The sequence below is a fragment of the Suricata suricatta genome, chromosome 1 (assembly GCF_006229205.1).
Source record: "Suricata suricatta isolate VVHF042 chromosome 1, meerkat_22Aug2017_6uvM2_HiC, whole genome shotgun sequence".
Taxonomy (NCBI): Eukaryota; Metazoa; Chordata; class Mammalia; order Carnivora; family Herpestidae; genus Suricata; species Suricata suricatta.
In genome coordinates this window covers 188,664,870-188,689,246 of record NC_043700.1, presented here as the reverse complement: position 1 = coordinate 188,689,246, position 24,377 = coordinate 188,664,870, and the positions used below count along the sequence as shown (strand labels likewise).

Here is a 24,377-nt window from a genome sequence, read left to right as displayed (position 1 = left end):
CACGGCCTCCCACAGCCTCCCATGGTCTCCCACAGCCTTCCACGGCCCCCCAGGACCTCCCACAGCCAGAAAGAACAGCTCTTTACCCAGATCTCCCCCTACATCCAGTGCTTACTCCAGGAGGCAGCAGGGGATAACGAAAGAGACAGGCTTTGGAGTCAAACAGACCTGCATCTAGAGTCTGGCTAGTTGCTCTCTGGCTGGGTGATTTAGGGTAGTTGCTTCAACTTTCTCCTTCTCTGTGCTTTAGCAGGAGGGAGGGGAGGGAGGGAGGGAGGAGAGAGACCAGCCCTTGTGGGAAGAGCATAGAACGACAAGACCTTGACTACTCATCACGGACTCTAGGCCCCGCTGGTTTACAGGGTCACCTGCACCCACATTCTATCTTCTACAAGACGTGAGGGCTTCTAAGCCCAGGCACCTGGCAAGTGGTGAGGGCTATGATTAATGTTTGCTGCACTCCGTTGAGTCCATTCAGTCTGCCCCTTCTCCGAGGTTCAGTCCGATCCTCTGGGGCGTTGGGCGTGAGGCTGACTCAGCAGGTTGGGGAGAAGGATTTTTTTTATCTCCCCAAGGTTGAGAATGACTGGTCCAGAAATAAAGCCCCTTCCACCTCAGACTCTGTAAGCTCTTAACCCAGGGCTGAGTATACAGCAAGGGCTCAATAAATGTTAGCTCTTAGTACCATGGTTGTTGTAGTTGCTGAAACTACCGTTGCTGAGTAACAGATGAACCCTAAGCCAGAGCGGCATTAAACAATCATCTTCCTACATTCAAGGCTCTGGGGGTCCCGGCCCGTCCCCCAACATCTGAATCTCGACTGGGAGACCCGAACAACAGGGGTTGAAGGCTTCGCCTCCAGGTTTGGCATCTGATGGCACCCGTCACTGTGCTCTTGGCTGGGACACGTGTGGCCTCTACCTGTGGACTAGGCTGGGCTTCCGCACAGCATGGCGGCTGTTTCCCAGCGACCGTGACCCAAGAGAGCATGGTAGATGTCCACGGCATTCTTATGACCTAATAATCAGATAGCTTGGGAGGCACAAAAGTGTCACTTCAAGTATCATCACCAGCCTCCCTGAGGCCAAAGGGAGGGAACAGAGACCCCGTCAATCGGTGGGAGGAGCATCTGCGACCGTCCGGAGCGTGGAATGGCGCGTACTGTGGCAGCCATCTTTGTAGCTGATATGATCGGCCACCACCACAACCACAGCACAGAGGTGACAACAGCAATGGTCGGTAGGTAGTAGGGAGAATCTGTCCCTCCCAAGGCTGTCGTGTGTCAAAGTGAGAGAAGATACGGAGTCCCTGGGCCTGGCGCCGCGTCACCCCGAGGGGAGGAGCAGATCTTCTGCTCAGTAGCGCATCCCAGAGCGGAAGGCCGGCCGGCCCCCGCTGCAGACACTTCTGTAGCCCCACAAGGCTCGGGTCAGGATCATGGACCCCAGGGCCCAGACCAGCAATGTGTCTGGGCCCCCCCTTTAGAGCGGACTAGCCATGGGCTTTTAAAACCAGCTTCCTAGATGGCTGTCCTTTGAAGCTGCCCTCGGCGGCTTGAGTCTCCCTGGCAGCCCATTTCAACTCTCCCCCAGCGAGCTCTTTGGTTGGTGATAGGGCTGGAAAGATCCACAAGAGAGACATGCAGTATCGTTCTTCCCTAACTTCCCAGTCCTCCAAGGAAAGGCCATGTTTGGTTTGAAAACAAAACAGCTTTATCACCGACCAGGACCCTGGATGAAATCTTTCCCCCTAAAGCTGAATAAACAGCCCTAGGCTGTGCTCACACCCTGTTCTCAGCTTGGAAACCCACGCACTCAACTTATCTAGCTCCTGCGTCTACCCTGGGCCTGCCCTGAGCCCCCAGAACAACCCCAGGGGCTGGAGGACCTGCATTCTGTTCCATTTCCTTTTTATAAGAGGAAGGGGGGACTGGATACAAGTCTCCTCCTACCCCGAGCCTCAGTCTTCTTGTCTGCAAAGTGGGGATGATATTGCTTGTCTCACCACACTGAACCAGGGTTGGATACGATCATTTTAATGGAAAGTGCTGGCGTAGTGGGTGCCCAGGGAGCCCTGCCCGGGTCTGAAGAGAACAGGGCCATTTGGGATCCAGAGTCAAGCCTGATTCAAAACCCACGACCACCACCATAACCAAGTACGTGCTGGCTACCTCGGGCAAGTTCATCAACCTCTCTGAGACACAGACGCTGGATTAATCTCTACCGTGGAGATTAACACAGTGCCGAGCATTGGGCCGATGCCCAGGCTCTTAATACATGGTGACTATTTGTTTCTATTATTTATGAATCCATGACACTTCAAGGCTGGGACAAAGTCCTATAGTTTGTGTATTCTCAACATTTCATATACACACAGCGAAACTCCTTCTTCTCATCCTGTCTGTAGATGGTTTTTGTTCCTTTCTATTTTTTTCATTGAAACTGTCATGGAGGGCATTGCAGGTTGTAAGGTTGTAGGAAAAACACAGAGATCTCTGCCGCATTTATGCCCCACGTTTAATAAAACTGTAGTAAAATGTCGTAACTAGGACACTGATACTGATGCAACCCACTGATCTTACTCAGATTTTCCAGTTTTACCTGTACTCACTTGAGTATCTGTGTGTGTTAAGTTGTGTATAATTTTATTACTTGTGTGGGTTTATGTATTGACCGCCACAGCCAAGATAACGCTACAAAACCCACGGGTGGGGGAATCCGACCATTCTACAGCTAGAAGGGCCCCTAATTTGATGTTATGAATCAACGTAGCACCTAGATTATGAGATCCCGGGGATCCTCCCGCCTGGGGTTCAAATCCCAGCTCTGCAGTTCATCGCCATATGAATGGCCAGAGCAGGGCTGCTCTTTTGTCTCAGTCTTTTCTTCTGTGAAATGGGAATACAAAGAAACATTCCATAGATGCAAGCTAAGAAGAGGAAGCACTTTTGGAAATTGGTGATAGAGGCCCGGAAGGAAGGAAGGATACTTGCCCAACAAGGTCACATGCCCAGCAGCATTGCCGCAAGATTCTTCAGCCGGACCGGGCCAACAGGTGGGCAAGCTTGCATCGCCCGTGGGTGGTCCAGAGCCTTCTTTCCAAGGTCAATCACACAGGCGGGCATCGAAGCCCAGTAGTCAGGCAGCAGGCTCTGGAGGTGGCCTTCCTGGGCAGGGCTCCCTGCTATGGCGTCAGGCCAAGACAAGAGCCCTAAGTTTTCCGAGCCTCACTTGAACTTCATCTGCAGAGTGGGCTGCAGAAGGATTCAGTGGTGAAGCAGTTAACGGAGCCAGAGCCAGTAAGTGTGAGGCTACTCATGAGAAGCCAGTTGCTTTACTAGGCAGCAGCATCTTCTTAACCAATTTTTAAAATTAAAATAGGGGCACCGGGGTGGCCCAGTCAGCTGAGCGTCAGACTTCAGCTCAGGTTCGTGGGTTCGAGCCCCGCGTCGGGCTCTGTGCTGACAGCTCAGAGCCTGCAACCTGCTTCAGATTCTGTGTCTCCCTCTCTCTCTGACCCTCCCCTGCCTGCACTGTCTCTCTCTGTCTCTCAAAAATAAATTTAAAAAACATCTAAAAATTTTTTAACAATTAAGTGAAATTAAAATCATTGTACAGGACTCTGGGCTAGGATGGTTGGGGCGGCAAACATGTCGAACCACGAAACTGGATGAGGGAGTCATGGGACTGACTGTGGGACCGAGGACCTGCTCTTAGAACCTTAATAAACACATTAACCTAGAGACACACGAGGGAACCAGCCGGCACCCCAGCCCCCTACACCCCAGCCCCCCTCCACCCCAGCGCCCTCCACCCCAGCCCCCTCCACCCCAGCCCAGCAGAATTTCCTTCTTTTTGTGGCTGGATTAACTCCTGAATACCAGAAACTTCTGATCCTGTACTTGGAGCCTGTTGTTAAAATGTCATTTCCAAACAAACACAGGTTACAATCTTTTCTTCTCTCTCTCTGTCTCTTTTTTTCTTCTTCCCAAGATCAAAGAAGGCATTTGGGCCTTTAAGATAACATTCATCCGAAGAGAGATGGTAATATATGAGATTAATGAAAATTAACATAATCCCCCAGAATAGAAGAGAGCTTGCGTTCAGTCGTTCAGTCGTTTGTCCTGCTGTTAATTATGCGTTAGGTGGTGATAAATGCTTTAAATCAAGCAATGCCTTAAAAACCATTTAAATGATTTTCACCTAATTAGTTTCCCTGCCTTGTTCTGAGCCTGGGGGGGTCCTTCCCTGCAGGGCCTGCCCCCCTCCTTTGAATATGTAACTGCCAGGGGACTAAGGAACCCGGGCTCCAGAAGGAACGTTCTCTGGCTTCCATCGGCTCTGACCCACCCCGGTGGGCCCAGGGTTGAGATTTATTTTTTCTTATTGGCTTTGCAGATCCGACATCAAAAGGACATTTATCAGTTTCTGTCTTCCTTCAGCCTCTTGCAGCCAGACTTCATGACGAGACTCTATCGGTCCCAGTTGAGGAGGCCCCGGCACCGGAGGGGAACAGAGAAAGCGAGAGAGAAGGCCCGGTGAACAGTTACTGTCAGATTAGGGGGCGGAAATTGCTGCGTGGCATCCAGCCGGCCTCGGGAAGGCGTTTGTGCAACTCCAAGCCCCAGGGGTCAGATTCAGAAAGGCTTCCCCACTCTGCTTCCCCCTCTGAAGTTGAAATATCATCTGTGTCTCTTCAAGAAGCCAGTTCAAGGTGAACTGAAATTCAGCCCAGGAGAGGAAGGGACATCCACGGGTGGGGAGGAAGCGCAAAGCCTGAGGAGACCCAGGACCTGTGACACGGGTGCACCCAGAACTCGGAACTCGGGCACCGTAGTTCTTGGGAATCAAATGGCCTCCTCCTCCTGGGAGACCCCAGGATTGAAATGTAGCCTGTTTCAGCTCAAACTCCCCCCACCCCCAAGGTGTACCTTCAGTCACCACCTCTCTCTCTCTCTCTCTCTCTCTCTCTCTGACACTGGAGCACAAGTCAAGTGGAGGACTGGTCCTCGGCAGCGGGGTGGTGCAGGGTAGGGGGTCGGTCCCTGGACCATCAGAGCTTGATTCCTCCTCTGGGCAATAGTGGGTGAGACATGGCAAAACGCTGCAGCCCCCCACCCCCACCGGACTGTAACCTTTTGCCCCCCACTCGGAAGCCCGAAGATACAAAAAGGAAAAGGAAACAAAAATACCTTCAACAGATACCTCTTCTGGCTTAAAAAAAAATGGTGGGGGGAGGCGGGAGGGGGGAAGCCAGTTCACATGTGAAGTTAGAATCTTGGCGGACACGTCCCTCCTTTCACCCCCCAACCGCCCCCCATGCACAAAGCAGACGCTTTCAGAAGCCCCGAAGTTGCAGTTCTTTGGACATGTTTGGAACATGTCTGTTAATGATTTGTGACCCTGGGGACTTATTTTGAATTAATTCCTTTTTTAAAGGGCAGTTTGGTCTCCCAATAAGGGGCAGACCCCGAACGCCACAGCCTCTGCCTTTGTGCTAAATGAACTTTTTAGAGGTTCCAGATGGTGCCTGGCACAGGCCAGAAGGAAGCCAGCCAGAGAGGTCAAGGCTCTGGGACAAGCTCCCTGGACGCCCAGCGGCAGGAAGCGGTGCCCTTCTGAGCCAGGCATTTCAGAAATGCCTTTGAGACAACAGCCGGGGCCCCCAGGGGAGGACGTGTCCCTCCAACACCCCCTCTGCAAAGTGAAACACTTCCCCAAAGGCCCTTCTTCAGTCATTCTCCCCCGTCCCCTTTCTTTATGGTGGCAAATCATGTATAACACAGAATTACCATCTTAACTACGAGAGAGTGGCATCTGGAACTCTCCTCATTAAACACTAACACCCTGTTCCCTGCTACCCCTGGCCCCTGGCGACCGTCGTTCTCTTTTCCGTCTCTATGAATTTTGACGGCTCCTGAGACCTCATGTGAGCGGAATCATCCAGTGTTTGTCTTCTGGTGACCGGCTTCCTTCACTTAGCATGATGTCCTCAAGAGACACCGGTGTCCAGGCGTGCGCCAGGATTCCCTTCCTGTTTTGAGGCTGAAGAGCCTTCTGCCGTATGGAAGGCTGGGCCACAGTGTTTATCCAGTCATCCGTCCGTGGACACCTGGGTCATTCCCACCTTTTGGCTGTTATGAATAATACTGCTGTGATTGTGGTGTACAAATACGTGTTCAAACCCCCACTTTCAATTCTTTGGGGTACGCATGCAGAAACAGAGCTGCGGGATCACGTATGTAGTACTTCCGTTTGTGATTTTTCTGAGGAGCCGCCATATTGTTTTCCACAGTGGTGGCACCACTTTCCATTCCCACCGTCTGTGCTCACGGATCCGGTTCCTCCGCATTCTCGCCAGCGCTTACAATTTTCTGTCTTTTGGGGTAGTCACTGTCCTCGTGGGAACGAAGTGACCCATCATTGTGGTTTTGATGTGCGGCTCCCTGATGGCCGGTGATGTTGAGCATCTTTCCATGTGCTTATTGGCCATTCATTTATCTTTGGAGACAAGTCTCCATAAGTCCTTTGCCATTTTTTAGTTGAGTTGTGTTTTTTGTTGTCAAGTCATACAGGTATTTTATAGATTAGGATATGATCAGATGCGTGGCAAATACTTTCTTCCGTGCATGGGTTGCCTTTTCACTCTATTGATGGTGTGCTTTGATGCACAAAAGTTTCTCATTTGTATGCAATCCAGTGTATTTGATTTTTCTCTTGTTCCTTGTTCTTTACTCATTCTTGCTTCCAAGTCTTTACCTGTTTTCTCCACCTAGGATGGTTCCGTCACCTCTTAGCTGGGCTAATGCAAGGTGTAAGTGCACTTCTCCAGATCCCCGAGTCTCGGCTTGCAGGAGAGCACCGGTGTGACACTTGGTAGCACGTGTGTTCACTGGGTGAAGCCCCTGAGGTTTCTGGTTGATTAGTCACCTTGGTGCCGCCCAGCCTCTCCTGACTAATGCGGCGGCTCCCAGCTGAGTGGCTGGCTAGGAAGGTGTGCCATGGGCTGGCAGGCTTTGGAACCCTCTCCCAATTCTACCCAGTTTACTTAATGGGAGGCGGAGATGAGTGACACCCTGCCCGGTCCCTGGGGGGTTGCTCCATAGATTAACAGGAGTGGGGGGGCAAGGCAGGGTTCAGGCAGGGGACACACGTGAAAAGTCTGAGTTAAGGACACAAGTGACAACGCAGGGGTGATTAGCCGGACCCACTCTCTCACAGGAAAGGTAAGTTGTAAGCAACAAAGTGGCAGAAGAAAAGACCTAAAAAAACTTACCTGGGTTCCGGAATCAGACACGTGTGGGTTCGATTCCTCCCTTGGCCACCTGAAGAAGTCACTTCGTTTCTTGGGGCCTTGGTTTCTTCACGTGGAAAGCAGGAAACTAATAACTACCAGAAATGAATGAATGAATGAGGAAACTTGCTAGAGGAATGGAATGAAACATGACATGTCCCCACAATAATGGATGCTATTATTATTACCACTGTTGTTAAACAGCTTTATAAGTTCTGAGGTTCTGTATGTAGTCGTCTTGGTCCATTCAAGCTGCTGTCACAGAATACCCACCCTGGGTGGCTTATACATAGTACATACTTCTTCCTCACAGTGCTGGAAGCCGGACAGGCCACGATGAAGGCTCTGGCAGATTCCGTATCTGGTGAGACCCACTTCCTGGTCTCTCCCTGTGTCCTCATGTGGGGTGGGGCTCTCTACGCCTCACCTCCCTCATATACAACACGTTGTGGTGGTCTGTCTACTTGCTGCTTTCCTTTCCTGCCATTTCAAGACCAGCACCGTGAGAGCACATTTCTCTGGTCTGTTATAGTTGGTATTTTTCCAATACGTAGAACAGCTTCCGCTCTGCAGTAGACATGCAGTGACTGTCTTTGGAATGAATGAATGGACAAAATAGTGAATGAACCATTATAGAAAGACTCCTGTCATCGGGAAGACCCTGAACTGCCTTCCTTGGAAAGCAATGGCACAGAAAAGCTCTGAATTGACTCAGGGGAAGCCGGTCTCTGTTCAGAAGAAGACCAGAAATTCATCCTCTGGATGTGGCAAACACGTTGGACCTTGTGGCTTCACCAAATCCCCTTACCTGTGACTGGTGATTTGAGGTCGTAGGTCCATGGGCTGGCTTATCCCCAACTGACCTACTTAATTCTCCTCCTGTAGAGCATGGCAATAACCTCCCCAAAGTGCCGAGTCGCCCGGTGTCAAGCAAACTAGGTGGGCTTTGTATGTGGACACGAACACGGTTAGAGGCACTGTTTTACACTACAGACAACCCAGAAGGAGAACCAGGTGCAAGAATCCAACACTTTCTGAGAAGAGTGTACCTATCATGGATACAGCCGTTGATTGAGGCCGGTGAGTCTCTCTACAATGTAATAAACACACGACCTCCCTACAATAAAATCGTACCTTATGTACAAATAAAACACTTAATAACTTTAGTGCAGTGATGGACATGCTTCGAGGCTGACCGTGACCTTCTGGAGAGGTTTCATCAGGATTCTGTATCTAATGATGATGAAAATCCAGAAAGAACTTGTAGTTTATTGTTTTTCCAGGAAGTTTTCACGGCATCTCAAAAATCATGGACCGGAGGGCTTCTGTGGAATTTCCTTTCCTGCCTGGGAAAACTCTTCCCTTCTGGCTTCCTTTGCCTTGCCTTACAGAGCAAGACACTTTGAACTTATAAAGTGGTGATCAAAATCAAATTCTTCTCTCCCAGATTTGTCCAATTCAGTTATGACATAGTTTCTTTCCATTTAAATCAATGCTGAATCAAAGTGTTAGTGCTTAATTTCGATTTACGCCTCTGAGAACATCATCATCACCCATGCTCTGGAGTCTGCTATCCTTCAACCGGCCCAAGGGCCGGGCTCCTTTAGCAACAGCACATGGCTACAAGGCGTTTGTGGCAGTCACAATCACGGACATTCTCGTGGGACTTGACCAGTGGCACGGAGCTCTCTCCCGCAGTACTGCATGTAAAGTCCACCCTCTGAGAGGGAAGCCAGGCAGGGGATAGCTCTGCCCATTTTGCAATTATTAATTCAACCTGTGCACCTGCTATATGCCAGGTCCCTGCCTCAAGGACTCCACTCGCAGTCCAGAACAAACATGGCAACGTGGAAAATGGCGACACGGTGCAGTGGAGAAGAATTAGCATTTGCCGAGCACTTGTGTGCACAGGCACCGTTCCAAGCGTGGTTCCCATGTCATCCCATTTAATCCCCATGACAAACTTGCAAGTTGGGTTCCCTGGGGACCATCTCTACCCGGCAGTGAGGAGAGAGACTCGGGGAAGTCACTTTAAAGTCACTATTCAGCCTATGGAAGTCAGATCTGGGGCCCGCACTCTTCCCAACTCTAGAACGGCCTCTGACGTGGGAAGCCCTGGGTGGTGTGGCCTCCGAGAAGACAGCTACCCCAGCATGAGCGTGAAGGGGACATTAAGGAAGGCTTCCTGGAGGTGGGAAGTCCTGGGCAGAATTATGTGGTTGGAGGAGTTAGCCGAGAGAAAATAAAAGGTGTCCCGGGTTGAGGGAGGAAAGCCACTTGGCGTTTGTGTCAAGTCAGGGCTCCACAGAGAGACAGAACCAGTGGGAGACAAACAGACGGAGAGATTTGTTTTGAGATATTGGCTTAGGAGGCCGAGGAGTCCCACTATCTCCTGCCTTTGAGCTGGAGACCCAGGAAAGCTGGTGGTGGAATTCAGTCCAGGTCCAAAGGCACAAGAAGCAGGCAAGCCAATGGTGTAAACCCAAGTCCAAGGGCAGGAGAGGATGAGCTGAGATGTCCTGGGTCAGTGAGCCAGGAGACAAAGCAGAGGGGGAATTCTTTCTTCCTCTGCCTTTTGTTGGTCGATGCAAGCGCTCAAGGGACTGGATGACACCCACTCTCACCGGTGACTGGGGTCTGCTTTACTCAGCTGCTGAGTCACATGCTAACCTCATCTGGAATCGCACCTCCTGGTCCGCTCAAGTTGACACTTACAAGTAGCCGTCACGTCAGGGCCCCTGTGTGGCTCAGTGGGCTCAGCGTCCACTTCAGCACAGGTCATGATCTCGCAGTTCATGCGTTCAAGCCCCATGTTGGGCTCGCTGCTGTCAACACAGAGCCCGCTCCGGATCCTCTGTCCCCCTCGCTGCCCCTCCCTGGCTGGTGCTCTCCCCCAAATAAATAAATATTTTTTAAAAAGCAACCATCCCAGCATGATTGTCACGTTCTGCTGAGTAAACCCTGCTGCTCAGAGGCGGATGGGGGCAGCGGGACAGCAGGTGCCTGGGTCTGTTCTCCTGAGCTTCCTGACTCCTTAGTTAAGTGACCTTGGGCTAATCGCTTCATGGCCTTGGATCAGGCAACCGCTGCTTAGATAGAACACCACAAGCAAGCCAAGAAAAAAAAAATAAATGGACTTCCCCCAAATTAAAATTTTCATCTCAAAGGACACTAATGAGAAACTGAAAAGAGAGAATGGGAGAAAATAGTTGCAAATCATTTAGGGGCAAAGAGTTCCCAGTGTCCAGAATACGCTGGGAGCCCTTTCAACTCAACACTGAGAAACCACCACTTTTTAGGAACAAACTAACAGTTGCAATAAGAAAAGACGCTTTCAGGAAGACACCTGCTCTGACGGATCAGAAAGTGCAGTGAGTGCAGAGACTGTTACTTCCGCCTCATGACAACGTTAAAATCCCCCTCTGGATATTCAAGTCAGGGCTCCGGAGAGTTCTCCTTCAGGATCTTATTTGTGCAAATAATGTGACCTTGAGAGACTACCCCCACCCCAGTGAAATCCCCCATCTAGAACTCACCAGGGAGCAGACCCACTGGGGTCTGGTGACAATCGGACACTTTTTTATTTTTTAATTTTATAATGTTTCTTTATTTTTGAAGGAGAGAGAGTGAGAGAAGCAGAGAGGGAGACACAGAATCCGAAGCAGGTTCCAGGCTCTGCACCGTCAGCACAGAGCCCTATGCGGGGCTCGAACTCTTGAACTGTTGTACCCAAGTTTTTTAAATCGCCCCAAATCGCCCCAAAACAAGCACCAGAGACCGCTAGGGAGACCGAGTCACGCCTGCAAAAGCAAAGGGCCTTTATTACAAGCTTAAGCTCGGGCTCAGAGCCTCCAGCCGACCCGCTGGCCACGTGGAGAGAGCCCAGAACAAAGGCAGGGCAGGGCCTTTTATGCCTTTGGGAGGGGGCGTTACAGGAAATGATGATGGTGTACAGTGATCCAATCCCTGCCCCCCATCAACACTGGCAGTTGTGGGAGCCAATCACACCATCTGGAGCACTGACCAATCAGAGTGGGCCCAGGATGCCCCACGTGGGGCGTGACTAGGCCCGCCTCTAGAAAGGTCAAAGGTATTGGCCGGCCTTCCCCGATTGGGCGCCGCAGGAGTTGTCCCTCCTCAATGCGCGCCCCTTTAAGTACAGGGGAAGGCTGGATTGGACCGGCGGCCGGCGGGGGGACTGCCCCCCTCAGCCAGGACAGGCTGCCACCAGGCAGGCTCATTTCCACCGCGGCAGTGCGGCGCGACCAGCTCCGGGACAGCCGGGAAGGCTGGATCGGACCTGCATCCTTACAGAACCAACCGTGAGATCATGACCTGACCTGAAGTCAGACGCTTAAGCGACTGACCGCCCAGGCCCAGGCGCCCCAACGATTGTACACTTTAAAGTGGCGAAGCTCACGTTTTGTGAATTCTCTCTCCATGAAACCTACTCTAAGAATAAATATGAGAAACTAACATGAAAGAGAGGAATCAGGTCAATTACGATGACGTTTTGGGGGTGATGGCGGGGTGGTCCGGAACTGACGACCAAGAAAGAATTCTTGCGGGTGTCTTTGGTGCAAAAAGCACCAAAAATCACGGAGACAGGACCGACCTGTGGGCAGGAAGAGCTGCACTGGGGTCCTGATGGGGTAACTCATTAGATACCCTCTGGTTGAGAGGGGGTCAGGGATAAAGTAAGTCTCTAAGAAATTTTGGAAGTGAAGTTTCCCTTGAGGGCCAGCTGTTGCTAGGGAAACACCATTCATCACCATTTGATAAACCTCAGTCGGGAGACCCTTTAGACGTGTGTGTGGGGGGCGGGCATAAGCTTGGAGCCTAGTTCCCGGCAGAGATCTTGGGGCAGTTGAGATAAAGGAAGTAGACTTACAGGATCCTTACTGTTGGGAAAATGTGAAGCTAAGAGTCCCTTTGTCCCCAGCAACGTGTCTTTGTGGAGGCGGCGGAGCTCCTAGAGGGAGGTCACTCAGCCTATTTCAAGGACTTGTCAGTGGGCCATCGGGAGTAAGGGAACTTAATTTTTCATTTGCCTTAGTTTCCCCCGTCACCGTGGCCAGCACTTAAACCCCTTTCCTCTTGGGCAGCCGGGAGGGTCCGAGGAGCTTCACGCACAAATCCCACCGGGGTGGGGGAGGGGGTGCTGGCCTGTATTTTGCCCTTAGCTTGCCCCAGGCTCCCTCATCAAATGATGATGTAGTGTGATCAGGACAATGGCAGGTCACACAGGGGAAGGGACCGCAGAGTGTAGAGCCAGCAGGAGGGCGGGGAGCATGTCCTGAGTGGGTGATACCAGGAGTGTCAAAAGATGTGCAGATGGTAAGCCAAGACGTGGCCGGAGTGGGGAGGATCCACCAGGGGAGCCCGAACGGGGCTGTCAAGGGGATGGTCCCGCTGCTGAGACCAGGGATGTACCATCCAGCCACTGGCCCATCCTCTTACGATTTGCATTCTATTATTCGGGTGACTTTGCAATCAGGGGCCTTCCTGCTTGACTGTCACTCCTGGGGAGCAGCAGATGGGTCTGTCCAGCCCATGCTAGGAGGGGGCTTCTGGAACTTACTTTCGTCGTCTTCCTAACCATGGTTTAGGCTCTTGCCCGTTGCCCTGCAGCCTGGGGCACCGCACAGAGCAGATCAGGGTATGCCAGACAGAGCAGAGCATCATCGTTAAGCCCCCTCAAGTTGGAGGCTCATTCCAATGCAGGAATCCAGCCACAGATGCCCAGGGCTTCCCAACGTGGCGGCAGGAAGTGAGATGCAAATGAGATATAATCACAATGCAGATGCAGGATTCTCTAATTCAAGCTGCTCCCCAGCCAAGCACGGTTCCTGTGTCCCTAGACTTTACAGCCACCCCCTATTTGAGCCAGTTGGGGGGGGAGTACCCCGGATCTGTTCATGCAGAACAGATCTGTCTCCTAAACAAATACCAATCAGCAGAACAGCCCAAAGTCAAGTAGACTGACCTCACCATAAACTTAAATAAATTGTTGTGTTTGGGCGCGTGGGTGGGTGGGGGCTCTCCCCCCTCGCTGTGTCTTTCCGGAGGAAGAAAAGGCAGCCCAGGAAGGTCCGGACTTACTGGATGCTTTGCCAAGGCTGCCGTCCATAGCCTGAACTTCCGTTTGAGGGACCCAGTGGTCTGACAACCTCAGGAAGTGCCCCCCACTTCTGCCCTGGGGAGCAGCCCACGTGCTGAGCTCAGTTCAGCAAAAGGGAGCACGTTCACCTGCTTTGGCCTGTCCCCTTCTGCTCCGGTGTCTTCAGGGCTGCCCAGTGCGGCTGGACATTCAAGGTTGCAGAATCTGGGTCTGCATTCCGCCCTTGCTGAGTGTAGGTCCCCAGTGTCAGGGGGCAGTGCCCACAGGGAGCCCGGGGTGGGGTTTGAGGACAGGCAGGCTTAGCAATGAGGTATAAGGGCCTGGGGGTGGCCCCTTAGGGCCCCCAGCACCCACACAGACTTCTTCACATAATGACGATAATGGCGCCCCCTTTCTACACGTTTATTTCCTCGCACCCGACCTCTAATGTGCTCACACCCAGTAAGTGGCAGCAAGGGACTTCCTCCCCAGTTCTGTCTAACCCCACAGCCTGTCTTCTTCTTTTTTTTTTTTTAATTTTTAATGTTTTTATTTATTTTTGAGACAGAGAGACAGACAGCGTAAGCAGGGGAGGGTCAGAGAGAGAGGGAGACACAGACTCTGAAGCAGGCTCCAGGCTCTGAGCTAGCTGTCAGCACAGAGCCCAACGCAGGGCTCGAACCCACGAACCGCGAGATCATGACCTAAGCTGAAGCCGGACACTCAACCGACTGAGCCACCCGGGTGCCCCCCACAGCCCGTCTTCTAACCATTAATGTGATGCCACCCGATCACACGGTCGACAGGCCCAGTTTGCCTGGGCCCCTGGGGATTTCAAGGGCACAGGACCACCAGTGCTAGAACTGGTTGGTCCCAAACTGGGTGGCAGTTCGCTGGGACAGGTGAACTCCCTCTGTCCAAAGATGTCCACATTCTGATCCCTGGAATCTGTGAACAGCCCAAAGGAACTTCGCAGTTGGGATTAAGCTAAGGATCTTGAGATGGGGAGAGTCTTCCAGATTTTCAGGGTGGACCCAGTGGAATCACAAGTGTCCTTATAATTGGGAGGCCAGAGGGCCAGTCAGAAAAAGGTGATGCGGGGTAATTGCTGGCTTCAACAGAGGGAGGGTCCGAGCTGAGGAATGAGGGTGGCCTCCAGGAGCTGGAAAAGGCAAGGAACAGATTCTCCCCGAGAACCTCCAGAAAGGAACCAGCCCCTGCCCTCAGCTTGACTTTAATCCAGTGAGAGCCACATCGCACTTCTGACATCCAGACCCGCGAGAGAATAAATGTGTGGTCATCTGCTTGAGCAGTAATAGGAAGCTGATGGTCACCCTGGGCACTGGGCTTGCCACTGCGTTTTATTCTTTTTTTCCAGGAGAAGGGACAAATGTCTGCTAAGCGTGTACCGTGTCAGACCCTGAGGGAGCCCCCACTCTTCTCTCCCACATCGGGCTCATCAGCTCCTCTGGACATCAGGTGTGGTTCGTGGTGCTGTTCTGAATTGCCATTTAGAGACTGAGAAATGAGGCTGGAACCGTTAAAGTGAGCTTGGGAGCAGCACACTGCTGAATCGGACACCAGTTCCATTCCTGAGCCCAGCCCTAGAACTTGGGGCCTGGCACTCATGGACCTGTCCTGTCCATTCATACATTCATTCATTCATTCATTCAACAAACACCAGGCCAGCGACTTCCCGGTGTCAGGACAGCCCCAGACACTGGGGATCCAGAGATGTACAGGACATAAGCTGTGTCCCCAAGAAGTTTGCAGTGAAAGAGGCAGCTGTGCTCCAAAAATGGCAAAAACGCACACCCGGGGCCATGCAAGATGACGCATGGGTGTAAGCAAATGCCTAAGAGTTTCTACTTTGATTTATTGTTATCTTCCAGCAGGAATGGGGAAATCAGGCCAGCCTGTGTCCCTTGTGAGAAAAGTCCTCACCCCATGGGGGGGGGCGAGGGAGGGCCCACTCCTCCTCTGGCCTGTTCGGGGTCCCTGTGCTCATCCCTCCCCAGTGAAGTGCGCTGGCGACTTTGTATTACCTCCCAGTTACGTGAACTCTTATGGACACACAGCTGAACCAAATCCCTGCGAAGTAACCATGGATTGAAGATAATCCTAAACGTGTAAACCCGACGGAGCAAGATAACAGCAGCTGTGACACTCACCCTTCTCCAAGTGTGAGCTCTCTGTCTTTTCTTAGGTACAAACCCTAGGACATCTCATCAGAAGCAATGGTAATAAAAGAGAAAGAGACGAAGAGAGAGATGGAGACAGAGAGACAGAGAATTCATCAAGAAAGTGAGCTAAATATGGATTCACATCCACTATCATTAACAACAAACTTCTGTGAATAGTTATATATTGTGCCTAGAGATATTAGCTATGGATTTTATGACAAAAGAGATTTTTTAATGCTTTTTTAGGTTTATTTATTTTGAGAGAGAGAGAGAGAGAGCAAGTGGGGGTAGGGTCAGAGAGAGAGGGGAGAGAGAGAATCCCAAGCAGGCTCTGCACTGTCTGTGCAGAGCCCAATGTGGGACTCAAACTCAGCAATATGCAATCATAACCTGAGCTGAAATCAAGACTCAGACACTTAACTGACTGAGCCACCCATGAGATTTAAAAAAAAAAAGCACTCAAAAGATTATTAATAATTTAATAATTTTCATTGTAGTGCTGTGAATGAATAAAATAAATATGTATATTTTAAAAATCTCATTTAATATTTTCAACCCCCATTTTGAAATGTCTATTTTGTATAAGGTTTATAGCATTGGCTATATTTATAGTTATCATACATGCATAATTTATAAGTATATATATGGAGTGCATGCTGTATGCCTGTGGGGTACACTCTTCTTTTTTTTTTTAATGTTTATTTATTTTTGAGAGAGAGAGAGAGAGAGAGTGAGACAGTGAAAAAAGCATAAGCAAGGGAGGAGCAGAAAGAGAAGTGGACAGAATTCCAGGCTCCCAGCTGGCAGCACAGAGTCCAATGGGGGGCTGGAACCCATGAACTGTGAGATCATGACCTGAGCTGAAGTTGGACGCTCAACTGACTGAGCCGCTCAGGGGCCACTGGAGTGCATCTTTAGGGGGTAAACAATAAAAGAGAAAGAGAGAGAGAGAGAGAACAGTGATGGGGAGGAAAGACCTGTCAGCCATGAAGTTGAACGAGCATCACGGGTGCGGGTCAGCAATGTCAGGTGCCTCCTCTCTCCCTCTTCTTTCCTTCCTTACTGAAGAACACATTTTCTTTTTCCAGGCGACAGTGTGGCTCTTAAAGACACACACAGCGGGGCACCTGGGTGGCTCAGTTGGTTAAGCGATCGACTCAGGTCATGATCTTACAGTTCGTGGGTTCGAGCCCTGCGTCGGGCTCTGTGCTGACAGCTAGCTCAGAGCCTGGGGCCTGCTTCGGATTCTGTGTCTCCCTCTGTCTCTGACCCTCCACTCCTCGCTCTCTGTCTCTGTCTCTCAAAATAAAATAATAAAGACAGTAAAAGAAATTAATAAAAAAAAGACACACACAGCCTCTTTGGCATTTAGAGGTGACCGTGTGACATCCTCCTGGCCAATGGCCTGTGCTCTCTCATCTATCACAGAGCAGAAGACCAACCCCAAACCTAGTGACTTCATACCGCAACCATCCTCTGTCTCCTTTGTGATCTGACTGCGGCCAGGGCTCAGCTTGTAGCAGCTCAGTGGGGCCCGGGAATCCATTCCCAAGATGGCTTGCTCCCATGGCTGGCAATCAGTGCTGTGTCTGGGGACTGGAGGCTGGAACCTTCTCTGTAAGGCAACTTGTCTCCTCCCAGCCTGGTGGCTAGGTTCCAAGAGCAAGGGTTCCAAGAACAAGGGAATAGGAGCCACCATTTCCTTAAAGGCTCAGTCTGGAAGACTTCCTTTGAGAAGCTCAAGTGACCCTGAGCCCACTTGGAGTCAAGGTGAGAGGACACAGGCCCTGCCCTTCAATGAGGGAGTGACAAAGAATTCCTGGCCATCTTTAATCTGCCATTATGTGTGAAGAGCGCTGGCTAGGGGTTTCTGGGAAAGCTTCTACTTCCTTCTCTGCCGATGCTTCCTTCTTCTTCCTTTTCCTGCAATTCACCTGGGAGACTGGGGCTGGCCCCCCAGCCCATAAACAGGAAGTGACAGCCCGTAACCAGGAAGTGATCAGCCTGTAACCAGGAAGTGACTACTTGTAACCAGGAAGTGACCACATATACCCAGGAAGTGACCGTGTGAATGCCGGCCACACACTAGAGATGGGAAGCAGGAAGACAGAAGGAGCCAAAGAGCATCACTGAGTTGCTGCACCAGCCAAGACCGGCCGTTTCTAGACTCCTCATGAGATAAGGAAGCATAAACCACCCCTTGGTTGAGCCCTTTTAGTGACATTCTGTTACAGACAGCCAAACACGGTTCCTGAGTCAGTACTCAGGCCCCGAGGGGCACAGACGCGAAGGGACGTGCGAGTCCGGAGGGGTGGCAAGAATGGAAGTGATTTCCAGCGCACGAATCTCCACAGCTAGGGCGTCGGACCTGAGTATACAGCCCTGTGACAACCACCTACCAGCACCCCTTACTCCTTGGTCCCCAAGAGCCTGCACGTCGGCCAATGAAATGAAGCACCATTGCCTTCACTCCCGGGTGCCCCTGCCCCGGTGGTCCCCACGCCCAGCCCATTTTAGTGGAGTATGTGCTGGGCCAGGAGCCACTGGAGAAAGGGACAGAATGGGGACCCGGCACCTTCCAGGAACCAGACCTTGGGTTCTATGCTTCATGCTTCTTGCCATCTACCTCATTTAACTCTTGAAACCACCCGGAGATACGGACACATGTCCCCACTTCACAGGGGGCTGGGGAGGGGAGGCTCGGGAGGTGAGCATCGTAGCCAAGGTCACAGAGCTGGCGAAGGAGGTAACTTGGCGTGGAGTTCAGGCTCACCTCTGTCCCTTCACAGCGTGTGGTCAGTCCACTCACCCTATCTTCCCAGAGCCTTGCATGCAAGCCCCAGCCCAGACACCCACCCTCTAGGTGGCTTAAATAATTTCTTTCACCTCCCAGAGCCTCAGTTAATGCATCCTGAAAATGAGAGGTTCTGAAGGATGAAGAGAGGCTCTCAAAGAGCTCCTATCTTCAGTCGTCTTTGATCTTATGCAACTTTGGATAACATCAAGGTTCATAAAAACAAAACATCATCAAATGGGCTTGTAATAAAATTCCAAAGCAGTATGTCGGGGGGCAAGGACTGTAAATCCACAGGATGTCAATTCCAAGTTGAATACAATTTACAAGAATATGGTTCAAATATCACAAGGTCAAAACAATTTTGAGCTTTCCAGTATTTACAAACATACCTCACTTCATAAACCTTCCCAATCCATGCTGCGCAATATATACAGGACCGTTTTAAAATGACTCTATTTAATTTGATGTGGCTTTAAGTGAGGTCTGTTAGAAATGTGCTACTAATTTTGGACTTTTGTGTTTAGGGGAAAATGCGATTGAAGCTTAATCCAATTTTCTAACACCCGAAAACAGCTACGAGGAACTAGACAGGCATGAAGGAACAATGGCAGAGTTTGCCTCAGAAAAGGCTTGACTTGCCACTAACTTGCCCTACTGGAATGTTCCATACCCATAAAAGGTTAGCCCTGCAGGCATGAGGGGAAGTCAAGCCATGAAGATAGCTTCTAATGGGGCCGGGAGCTTAGGAAGAAAAATCATCTTAGTTTTTCTGGCTGCATCAGGCTCCTGACTCACTTGCCCAGGCACAGCTAGAGGAGGCTGCAAGCGTCTAAGAGAATCTAGCTCCACGTTGTATGTGGTGAAGCATCAAACATGGTGGCCAAGGGTGAGAGTGAAGCGTGGATACAGGAAACGTCTAGATACGTGACCCTGAGGAGACACTGCTCATTCTCCAAGGTCAACAGAGCATTCACAGTTTCCCAAATGCCCTGGCAAGGAGGAAGAGGCCGAGGGAACAAGGAGAGGCCCCAGTCAGAAGGAAGGGGCCACAGAACACAGGGTCTCTGAGAACAGAAGGAAACAGTCAAGGCCATTTGCCACGAGTGGCCGGATGATGCCCCAGAAGGCCTTCGGGGCCCAGCGGCCCCTCATTAGATCCCACACAGGGTCCAGGGACCCGATCAGACCAAACCAGACACGCCATCGCAGAGCCATGGCACGGGGTCACGGAAGCCACAGTGCATCCTTGTGGACACCCAGAGAAAAGGAGGAACCCTGAAAGTTTGAGCACTCACCTGAAAGAGACTGTTACCCCAGGAGACAATTGTGGGAGAGACTGAGATGCCATGATTATCAGACTAGGTGCCGCCCTCCTCTCTGTTGATGCCCAAGCTTAGGGGTTAGGTGGTTCACAGAAAATGCAGAAGTTACAGTCTCTTACCTGTTTGAGGGGCGGGGTATAAACATGCAACCCTACTCTACTTGTCATCATTGTCGTTCTACCTTATTAGCTCTATTCCGTTAAAAAGTCCTCTCTCCAAAAGGACGACTCCTATGAAAACTCATTTTTAAATGTTTGTTTGTAGATTTGTTTGTTTGTTTATTTTGAGAGAGAGAGAGCGCGAAAGCAGGGGAAGGTGCAGAGAGAAAGAGAGAATTCCAAGCAGGCTCCGCGTGGAGCCCAACACGGGGCTCGATCTCACGAGTCGTGAGATCATGACCATGGAGGGAAGAATTACAGCTGACAAACTGAGTTTTGTCCCAAGGCCAATGGAGACGCATTGGTGTTTTAAGCAGGGGGATGGCTGAAGGGATCTGGGATTTAGGAAAATCTGGAGGCAGGAAGGGGAAGAGACAAGAATTGCGGCCCAGAGGCCAGGGGGTAAAATGGTCCAGAAGAACGATGGCCAGGGTGTGGCCTCGGGCAGCGGCCATGCGGAGGAACGCGAAGGAGGGCATGATGCAGTCACACACAAGTCTTGGCTCTGTCGCTTACTTAACAACCGCCCTGGGGCAGGAACCGTCACCTCTCTGAACCCTGTCTCTTCTTCTGTCCACTGGGGATAGTAAGCCTCCCTAGGGGGGCTAGGAGCGTTGCATGAGGTCACAGCTAACACACGCAGCACGATGGGCTCCCTGCCAGGAGCCCCGCGACGTAAGCGGTGGAGACGGCTTCCAAACAGCTAGGATGGCTACAAGAGGTACACCTGTCTCTACTGCTCTTAGGAAAACAACTGAAAAGCCTCCAACTTCCCACGAGAGGTAGGATTAGGTTTGAAAGGGCAAGCTGGGATCTGCAAAGCACAAGAGAATTTCGTTACAGGTCTATAAAAAGGCACTCCAAAAGAAAACCCTTCGCACGGGGCCACGGCCAACCACATCCAGATGTGACATGAGAACGTGCCTCTGAGGGATTAGGCGAGACCTCACTACTGTCTCCCTCCCCTTACCGTGAGAAGTCAGGGGAATAGACACCCCTGATGGGACAGGGCTGCCGCCAAGACTATCGGGAAGTACAAGGAAGGGGGAAAATCCCAGTGTGGAGTCGCCCTGACGACCTTGGTGGATAATCATCTGAAGCCTCAATGTTCTCACCTGATAAATGGGTGCAGTACCCCCTGAGTCACAAAATTGATTTGTTCTTCCAATTGTGAAGAATGGAGCCAGTCTCTGCCAGGGGTCAGGGTCAGCACTAGCCGGCAGGAACTCATAGAGGTTAAATGTGGGAGGCTATTTGAACAGGTGTCTATGTGTCCTTTTTCTGGGTCTTACTTTTTAGTTGGGGGTGGGCGTCTACACAGCCTGGCCCCCATCTTGTTTTCTAGTATTTCCCCACCGTGTACAATCACCCCAAATCTAGAGACACCAAGCCACTCCCAGATGCTAACCCTGCCCACACCTTGATGTCAGACTTTGAGTCTCCAAAATGGAGAAAACACTATTTCTGTTCTTTAAGCCTCCCAGACTGTAATGCTTTGTTAGGGCAGTCCAAGAACACTAATATAAATCCACATATAGACCTTTTTAATTATTTTTTTATGGTATTGCATAATTCACATCTCTGGCCAACTTGGAAGCTTCCTGCATATTTTTTGATTTTCACTTAGCAACGTAGCAAGGACGGCACTCCAGATAATGACATAGAAATCTAATTTTTAAAAGGTTGATGTTCCCAAAAGACGTGTATCATCACTTATTCAACCATCTTTCAGTCCTGATGGACTTTCAGATTGCTTCCAGGTTTTTGCCCCCACAAACCTGCTACAAGCATCCTATTCCTATAGCCTTACCTTCTAGGGTTTTCATTTCTGCAGCGTAGGTTCCCAGAAGTGTGACTGCAGGATCAAAGCACCATATGTCTCCGAATGTTAATAGACACTTACAGATTACTTCCCCAAGAGGCTTTGGCAACGGGCGGGGAACCCAAATGTTAACGCCTGGCCCAGCAAACAAAACGCAGTATCAGAACAGACCTGCCTCCTCTTCCGTGGTTACTGAGGTAGCCCGGGCAGCTGTTGAGACCAGCCCTCCTCCTCTGAGGACGGCCAGTCAGGTTTCCAGATGGTTTGGAAGCAGGCTGGCGGGGCCTGAGTCTCTGCTGAGTGCCACGGGCAGGTCTCTCAGCTCTACTGAGCCTGGTTCCTTGTCCATAAAGGACCCAATCCTTGCCTGACTCACCCTGCAAGCAATCGGCTGAAAAGAGCAGATGCAGAAGGGCCACGTTGTGTGCTGGAAACGATCATTGTGCTTGCTGAGCTGATCTGCCTTGCCAGACTGTTCTGGAAAGCTGCCGCGGCCAGTCATGGCTTGGACCACTTGAGGGCCTGGCGCTGTAGGGGCCAGGCGCCATCTTTCCTTCCTTCCCACCCCCTGGGCACACCGTGGCCTTCCTGCGAGGCTGAGGCCCTCCTGAGTCCTTCTTGTCCTGTCCACCTATACTTAGAAGCCACACAGCTCTCCTCCCGGTTACAAAGTTGGCGATTCTGCCTCATTCGTTCAGCAAAATCATAACAATGGCTCATATTTGTTGAATCCTTACCAGGCCTTAAGTACTTGAGCTTGGTGTATATTTTTTCACGTGTTCCTCACAATAACCATTGATATCCTATTTTACAGGCGAGGAAACTGAGGCTTAGCAACAGGCGTGGTGTCCTTTATTTCCCACTGCCTTGGTTAATGTCCTGTCAATTTCACCAGCCCCGGGACCTGCTAAAGTCTAGGCATCTGCGTGCCTGGGGACTCACCTTGGTTCACATGGAGAGACCTGATGTTCCAGGTGACCAGGGGGCTCACTCCCATCCCCGGCAGGTCCTCTCTGGCCACCAAGTTCCAAATAGAATTGGTTGGCTGCAGTTAAGCCACGTCGGACGCCTTCAGCAAAAGATGCATATGCTCATCTATGCACGGGTTCAACCATCACCAGGAACACCATTTATGTGCCAGGTGCCGGGGAAGCAGGGATAGAGTTAAAGGAAGGGTCTGCCCCTGAGGAAGTCCAGAGAGGAAGTGACCAGGGGCCCGGCCCTGCCCGGGAGCAGTCAGGGAAGACTTCCAAGGAAAGTGAAGCTCAAGAGACAAGGTAGCAGGAGTGTTGCATCTAGAAGAGCTGTCAAGAGCAAAGGCCCAGAGGTCCTCAGGAGAAGCCGGCGTGCATGTGGCTGCCCGGCCACACACTAAACAGCCCCAGAGTTCTGAGAAAGGGTACTCTGATTCCTTGGCCCGGGACACTTCCCAGTCCTGGAGCCCGAAATTAGAATTACGGTCACGGCTGAGTCTGACATCTGCTGAAGCCAATTCGTTATCATTAGGAAATGAATCCCTAATGAATTTCTGCCGCCATTAAGTCTGATTTACAGTAACGGTAATCACCCTTGGAAGCACACGCTTTATCCCTTTAATTAATAATCCCCACTTATCAGCAAACCTAATGATCACGGGACAGAAAAAATGGAAGCGAGCCTCCCAACTCCAGCCTGGCTTCCCCGTCACACCTTTGGGAAGGGGCGTAGGGTCGGGTGCCTGGAGAGGACCCCGGAACCATGTTGCTCCTCGTTTCTCAGCAGCCTCGCCCCTGCCGGGAAATATCCACGCTGCGCTCAGCGTTCCTACCTAGACTTCAGCAAAGCCTCTCTGCTAAACCCCTGCAGGGGTGCTCCTGGGTGGTCGGGACAGTGCCCCAGCTCTCTGCACCCCTGTTCACCCTAAAACCTCCCCCTGCACCTCCTTCCCACGCAGCTAGCACCCCTGCGTGCCCTCTTCCTCTTCTCCCTGGCACCCCGGGGGGAACCTTGTGCTACCTGTGAACCTCTTTCTGAAATGACCTTTCTTCCTTTTGTGGCCTCCCGATGCCCACGGCCCTACCCCCTCTGTCTGCTTACTGGGAGCAGTGTATACGCAAAGGATCCGTCTATGCATCTGGGGAGGCAGGTGCACAAGTCAAGGGATAGTTTGAATGTAACATGAAAGGAAGCCACCACCAACATGTGTGACACACACAGGAAACTGAGGGGAAGAGCCAGGGAGAGAGCCTCCAAGATAAGGGGAGACCTGACCTACGTATTGAAAAGCGAAATTTAGGGACCCCTGGGTGGCTCGGTCAGTAGAGCATCCTCCTTCTACTCAGGTCATGATCTCATAGTTCGTGAGTTCAAGCCCCACATTGGGCTCAGCCCTGAGCCCTCTCCCTCTCTCTCTCTACTCCCCACCCCAATAAATAAATAAGCTTAAAAGAAAGGTAAGCGAATTTCACATTAACATTATACCCACTATTTGTCAAGCGTTCACAGGTGCTGGGCCTACAGTATCCCATATCAATGTCACATCCGTGCTGACAGGTATGACTGCCCCCATTGCACAGTGCAAAGACCGAGGTCCAGGGCCATGCAGTATCCTGAGGTTATAGGGAGCCTGCGAGTGACAGAGCTGGATCCTGGTCCCTGGGTGCCGGGCCCAAGGCGCACACTTCTGACAGGGCCCTGTTCCGCAGGGTATTAACCCTCCGTGC

At 51.2% G+C, this 24,377-nt stretch overlaps 1 long non-coding RNA gene across 2 annotated transcripts; it reads left to right on the top strand.

Moving 5' to 3' along the window:
* Nucleotides 1–1,071: 1,071 nt before the first annotated feature.
* Nucleotides 1,072–24,208, top strand: LOC115286241. 2 transcript variants are annotated; one of them, XR_003905962.1, is made up of 4 exons: nt 1,072–1,239; nt 14,772–14,872; nt 15,600–15,697; nt 24,151–24,208. It is a non-coding gene; the product is annotated as an uncharacterized LOC115286241 (long non-coding RNA). The 2 variants fall into 2 exon arrangements; XR_003905963.1 differs by lacking the exon at nt 24,151–24,208 and adding an exon at nt 22,490–22,749.
* The last annotated feature ends 169 nt before the right edge of the window (nt 24,209–24,377 follow it).